Raw genomic sequence first — 6905 nt, 5'->3', positions numbered from 1 at the left:
TTTTTGAACCTGATATCTAACGACACACAATATGGAGCTGGGTGTGATTTCTCTGCTCTCGATGGGTAGTGACTTTGCCGGTTTGTTCAGGGAGATGTGTTTTTGTTGGTGCTTCCATTTGAATATATTTACCACATCTCTCATGGTATCAGCACCTGACTAATGAGCACTGTAGGAGGTCAGGAAGTTTACTAATTAAAAACGAATTTATCATATTTTGAATTGTGTAACTTTAAACAGGTGTTGCATATTTATTTTTGGATTATTTTTAGGGGTCTTACAATCTCAGAAAACACCACAAATATATAAGTTGTAGATTTGACGGCAATTTTACAATCATAATTCTCCACGTGTGCGTGTGCCTCCCTCTCTGTGTGCACACAGGCAAGAGCAACAAATCAAACTATCAGTCACTGTACTATCCTTTCCACACTTTGGAAATGTAAAAGCGATTAATCTCAGTCAGTAATTTCATCAAACCATGGTTGAAGTTATTCGCTGGCACGAATGTAATAACAAGATTAAATTGTGCAGTTACACTTCATGTCAAATTCGTGATGGACCTTCCTAACTTTTGGTAATTTCAATAGTTACTTTTTCTATAAAAAATGGTGATGGGCCCTCCGACCAAGTGGTAAATTAAGTAGTTGTTCTTAATATAAAGATTAGTGATGTACCCCCCTCCATGTTGTTAATCACAGTAGTCACTTTATATATAAAGATTAATGATGGACTCTCCTCCCTGTGGACATTTTACTTCTTACTTTTTATATAACGATTAGTGAAGGGTGCTCCTACCTCCTGGTAATTTCAGTAGTAACCTTTTATTCAGAAATTAGTGATGGACCCTCCTTCCAGTTGCTAAATTGACTTGTTACTTTCCATATGAAGATTAATGATGGACCCCCCTCCCTGTTGTTAATTTCAGTAGTTACTTTTTAAATAAAGATTAGTGATGGACCCTCCTACCAGTTGGTATATTGAGTTGTTACTTTTTATATAAAGATCAGTGATGGATGCTCCGACCTTTTGGCATTTTCAGTCGTAACTTTTTATATAAAGATTAGTGTTGCACCCTCAGCCCTGTTGTTAATTTCAGTGGTTACTTTTTATGTAAAGATAAGTGATGGACACGGCTATCTGTTGGAAATGTGAGTTGTCACTTTTTAAATAAAGATTCGTGATGGACCCTCCTACTTTTTGGTACTTTCACGAGTAACCTTTTATATAAAGGTTACTGACTGACCCTCCTGCCTGTTGATAATTTCAGTAGTTACTCTTTATACAAAAAAAATGATGGACCCTCTTACCTTTTGGTAAATTGAGTTGATAGGTTTTATATAAAGATTAATGATCGACCCTCCTCCCTATTGTTAATTTCAGCAGTTACTTCTTTTCTGAAGATGAGTGATAGTCCCTCCTACCACTTGGCAAATTGAGTTGTTAATTTTTATATAATGATTGTATGCACTCTTCTACTTGTTGGTAATTCAGTAGTTACATTTTATAGAAAGATTAGTGATGGACTCTACTCCCTGTTCGAAATTTCAGCAGTTACTTTTGATATAAAGATAATTGATGGACCCTCCTGCCTGATGGTAATTTCTTTCGTTACTTTTCATATAACGATTAATGATGGACCCTACTCCCTGTTGGCAATTTCAGTAGTCACTTTGTATATGAAGATAAGTGATGGACCCTCCTCCCTGTTGGAAATTTGAGTTGTTACGTTTAATATCAAGACTAGTGATTGGCACTCCCACCTCTTGGTAATTACAGTGGTTACTTTCGATATAAAAAATAGTGATGGACCCTCCTACCTCTTGGTAACTGGAGTAGTTACTTTTTATATGAGGATTAGTGTTGGATCCTCCTCCCTTTTGGTAATTTCTGTGGTTATTTTTTATATAAAGTTTAGTGATGGACCTTCAAACCTGTTGGAATTTCGGCAGTTACTTTTTAACATTTAGTTTAGTGATGGACCCTCCAACCTCTCCTTAATTTCAGTTGTTACGTGTGATATTAAGATTAGTAATGGAGCCTCCTACCTCTTGGTAATTTCATTGTTTACGTGCTTTATATGGGTAAATGATGCACGCCCCTCCCTGTTGCTAATTTCAGTAGTTACTTTTTTTATTTAAAGATTAATGATGGACCCTCCTACCGGATGGTAAATTGAGTTGTTAGTTTTCAACAAAAGATTATTTTGAATTATTCTACTTGTTAATAATTCAGTGGTTACATTCTATATAAAGATTAGTCATGGGGCCTCCTACCTCTTGGTAATTTCATTGTTTCCATGCTTTATATATGTAAATGATGCACGCCCCTCCCTGTTGCTAATTTCAGTAGTCACTTTTCATATAAAGATTAGTGATGGACCCTCCTCCCTGTTGTTAATTTCAGTGGTTACTTTTTATACAAAGATTAGTGATGGACCCTCCTACCACATGGTAAATTGCGTTAGTTTTTATATCAAGATTAGTGATGGACTCTCCTCTCTGTTGTTAATTTCAGTGGTTACTTTTCATATCAAGATGAGTGATGGACCCTAATTCCTGTTGGTATTTTGAGTCGTTACTTTTTATATAAAGATTAGTGATGGAGCCTCCAATCTGTTGGTAATTTCAGTAGTTACTTTTCATATAAAGATTAGTGATGGAGCCTCCAATCTGTTGGTAATTTCAGTCGTTACTTTTTATGTAATGTTTCGTGATCGAGCCTCCTCCATGTTGGTGATTTCAGTCGTTACTTTTTATGTAAAGATTAGTGATGGACTCTTCTACCTTTTTGTAATTTGAGTAGTTACTTTTTTATATAAAGATTAGTGATGGACCCTATTACCTTTTTGTAATTTCAGTCTTTACGAGTTAATAAAGATTAGCGATGGACACTCCGACCTGTTGGTAATTTGATTAGTTCCTTTTTGTAAAAAAGATTAGTGATGGACACTCCTACCTGTTCGTAACTTGAATCGCTATTTTCTGTATCAAGATTAGGGATGGACCCTCCTCCCTGTTGATCATTTCAGTAGTTACGTTTTACTGAAAAAATTAGTGATGACCATGCTACCTGTTGGTAATTTCAGTCGTTACTCTTTCTCTAAAGATTTGTGATGGGCCCTCCTACCTGTTGGTAATTTCATTAGTTGCTTTTTATACAAAGATTAGTGATGGACACTCCTCCATGTTGATCATTTCAGTAGCTACTTTTTATATAAAGATTGATGATGGACCCTCCGACCTGTTGTTAAATTCAGTTGTAAATTTATTTTTAAAGATTAATGATGGACCCTCCACCCTCTTGGTAACTTCAGTAGCTACTTTTTACATAAATAATTGGTGATGGACCCTGCTACCTGCTGGTAATTTCAGTAGTTACTTTTCATATTATGATTAGTGATGGGGCGACCCGCTGTTGGCAAATTGAGTTGTTAGTTTTCCTTTAAAGATTAGTGATGTACTCTTCTACATATTAATTTGACTAGTTACTTGTTACATAATGATTAGTGATTGATCCTCCTACCTGTTGGTAATTCAGTTGTTATTTTTATATATAGTTTAGTGATGGACCCTCCTACCTGTTGGTAATTACAGTAGTTATTTTTTATGTAAAGATTAGTGAAGGGACTTCCAACTGTTGGTAAATTGAATTCTTACATTTCATACACTAATTAGTGATCAGACCCTCCTACCTGTTGATATTAAATGTAACTTCTCAAATTACCAAGATTAACGATCAGGAAGCACTGATCTGTGTGAAGGATGGTTTCAGCCCTGAAACTGTTTTCCTTCAAAACATTCCTGAAGTTTGTTTCTGTCTGAAGGGAGCGGCCTCTCTTTCTTCAGTTGAGCCAATTTAACAAATAACATCCTCAATAACATATTTCAGCAAAAGCAGAAGTCCCTGCTCCAGTCTCCCATCTAATTTGCATTGACCTATTTAATTATAATTACTCAGCAACAAGATTTATCTCTGACTTTGCTCCGATCCCGTGATTGGACCACGTTCAGTCCGGTCTTGGGTAACCAGAGGCTGATTTTCCAGGTGCCCGGCAGAGAGCAGTAATCGGCCATTGCGAATGTGTTAACCCTTTACTGAGCTGAACTGTGTGTTCGATCAGTCTTTGATCAGTAAAAGAAAAGTGTATCGGGAAAAAAAAGGTTCAGTGAGTAAAAAGAGCAAGTGTAACAGTTAATAATAAATGCATATAGAGTGAGAACGGACAGTTTCCCACCCCTGTTTACTGAATATCAAATTCTAAAATGGGGAGGAGGCAGCGCTGGACTGGGATGGTGTCAATCTCCAGAGTTCGTGTTTCGGCTTTCTCTACTGTAAACGCTTTAAAATGTGTCTGTGGGGAGATTGGTGCGGTCCATTATGCGATAAGCCCTGCAATTCCCGATGTAAAATAGCAGGCCTTCAGTCAGTGTCTGAGCGAACAATTAGTGAATTGTTCCACCCGCGAGGAATCGAGAGCTCCCGACGCCAGGGAACATATCTGACCGCGAGAAATCGGCTTTAGAAAAGAGGAACAGGCAGAAAAAGTGAATTAAAAAAGAAATTGACACCACATTAACCTTACCTTGACCCCGCAAGGATTTTCCGTCCATCAATGTTCGTGTAGATTTTGCAAATTATATCCTTGTTATTTCATTGTAATCAGTCGAGGACAAGTTCTTTGCTTTATTTTCGCAGTTCACAACTTGGGAATTTGATCTGATCCTTGTTATGTGAGATTCAGAGCTCCGCCCTCTGTGAAAGCTGCTGCCAGACATCAGGATGGATTTCAACACAAACATTCCTCATTTGTTTCAGAACAGGGAGCGGCCTTTCTGGTTTAATCAAATCGAACCGGTTTGACAATTCTCTGCCAATTCAATTGTGAACAAAGTCAGTTATAAATTTGACTTTTTCTCTTCCAGGGAAGTTCAGTAAAACAGATACTTTGTCAGAAATAAATTGTTATATTTGAATCAGGGAGATTGTTTACTGAAGACACATCGATTTTCTAAAGTCTGCGCTTCAACCCTGGGGCCAAGAGCCAGTGCTTCATCAGTGAGCTGAGGAAAGGCTGTTTCTGCAAGAGAGGACATTAACCATTTAACCGCCGAATTAAATTATCGCTGAGCATCAATCACCTCAATCACTGGGGGAATGAGTACTGAATTTCCACAGTGACATTTATCACAGTAAATATTCAGCAGATTCACCAGTTACATTGTTAAATCAGGGAAGGACCATACCTGGTCGAAAGTTTGGATTGCCCTCATTTTGAGGGGGTTTACAGACAGAAATAAATGGCCCCTCCCCGGGTTGGAAGTTTCCGAAGAGAGAAAGTGTTTGATGACAGATTGTGGTGATAATTCGGAGGGACGGATTGTTGTGATCAATCCCAGGGATAGATTGTGGTGATAATTCCGAGGGACGGATTGTTGTGATCAATCCCAGGGACAGATTGTGGTGCTAATTCCGAGGGACGGATTGTTCTGATCAATCCCAGGGACAGATTGTGGTGATAATTCAGAGGGACGGATTGTGCTGATTAATCCCAAGGATAGATTGTGGTGATAATTCCGTGGGACGGATTGTTGTGATCAATGCCAGGGATAGATTGTGGTGATAATTCCGAGGAACTGATTGTTGTGATCAATCCCAGGGACAGATTGTGGTGATAATTCCGAGGGACGGATTGTTGTGATCAATCCCAGGGACAGATTGTGGTGATAATTCCGAGGAACTGATTGTTGTGATCAATCCCAAGGCCAGATTGTGATGATAATTCCGAGTGGCGGATGGTTGTGATCAATCCCTGGGATAGATTGCGATATTTCCCCTTTTCTCTCGAAATCCCCCCTTGTTTTTTGACCTGGATTGAGGATTCATTCGGGCCGGAGACACAGCCTGAAGCGGCGGAATCATACAATCCCCCACATTTATCTTCATGTGAACTCTCCCTCCACAGCTTGTTTCAATCTTTCGCTGATTTAAACGGAGTTTTATTCATTCTAACAAAAACCTTCAAACGAACGATTCATATTGTTAAATACACTGTTATTTGGACAATTTTGGGTCAATGGTGGGTTTAAATATCAATAAATGCACTGTTAAATGGAGAATGTGGGTAAATGGTGAGTTTATATATCATTAAATACACTGTTAAGTGAACAGTGTGGGTAATTGTTGGGTTTATATATCATGAAATAAGCTGTTAAATGGAGAATGTGGGTAAATGGTGGGTTTATATATCATTAAATACACTGTTAAGTGAACAGTGTGGGTAATTGTTGGGTTTATATATCATTAAATAAGCTGTTAAATGCACAGTGTGGGTAAATGGTGGGTTTACATGTCATTAAATACACTGTTAAATGGACAGTGTGGGTAAATGGTGGTTTTATATATCATTAAATGCAATGTTAAGTGAACAGTGTGGGTAATTGGTGAGTTTATATATCATTAAATACACTGTTAAATGGACAGTGTGGGTAAATGGTGGGTTTATATATCATTAAATGCAATGTTAAGTGAACAGTGTGGGTAATTGGTGAGTTTATATATTATTAAATACACTGTTAAATGGACAGTGTGGGTAAATGGTGGTTTTATATATCATTAAATGCAATGTTAAGTGAACAGTGTGGGTAATTGGTGAGTTTATATATCATTAAATACACTGTTAAATGGACAGTGTGGGTAAATGGTGGTTTTATATATCATTAAATGCAATGTTAAGTGAACAGTGTGGGTAATTGGTGAGTTTATATATCATTAAATACACTGTTAAATGGACAGTGTGGGTAAATGCTGGGTTTGCATGGAGTCAGTGTGCATGAAATGAAATTTCGAAAATGATAAAAGAATTCCATATGCAATTACATAGAATTATATAGAACGTACAGCAC

This window comes from Heptranchias perlo, unplaced genomic scaffold, assembly GCF_035084215.1.
Source record: "Heptranchias perlo isolate sHepPer1 unplaced genomic scaffold, sHepPer1.hap1 HAP1_SCAFFOLD_49, whole genome shotgun sequence".
Classification (NCBI taxonomy): Eukaryota; Metazoa; Chordata; class Chondrichthyes; order Hexanchiformes; family Hexanchidae; genus Heptranchias; species Heptranchias perlo.
Note: the sequence above shows the minus strand (reverse complement) of the source record.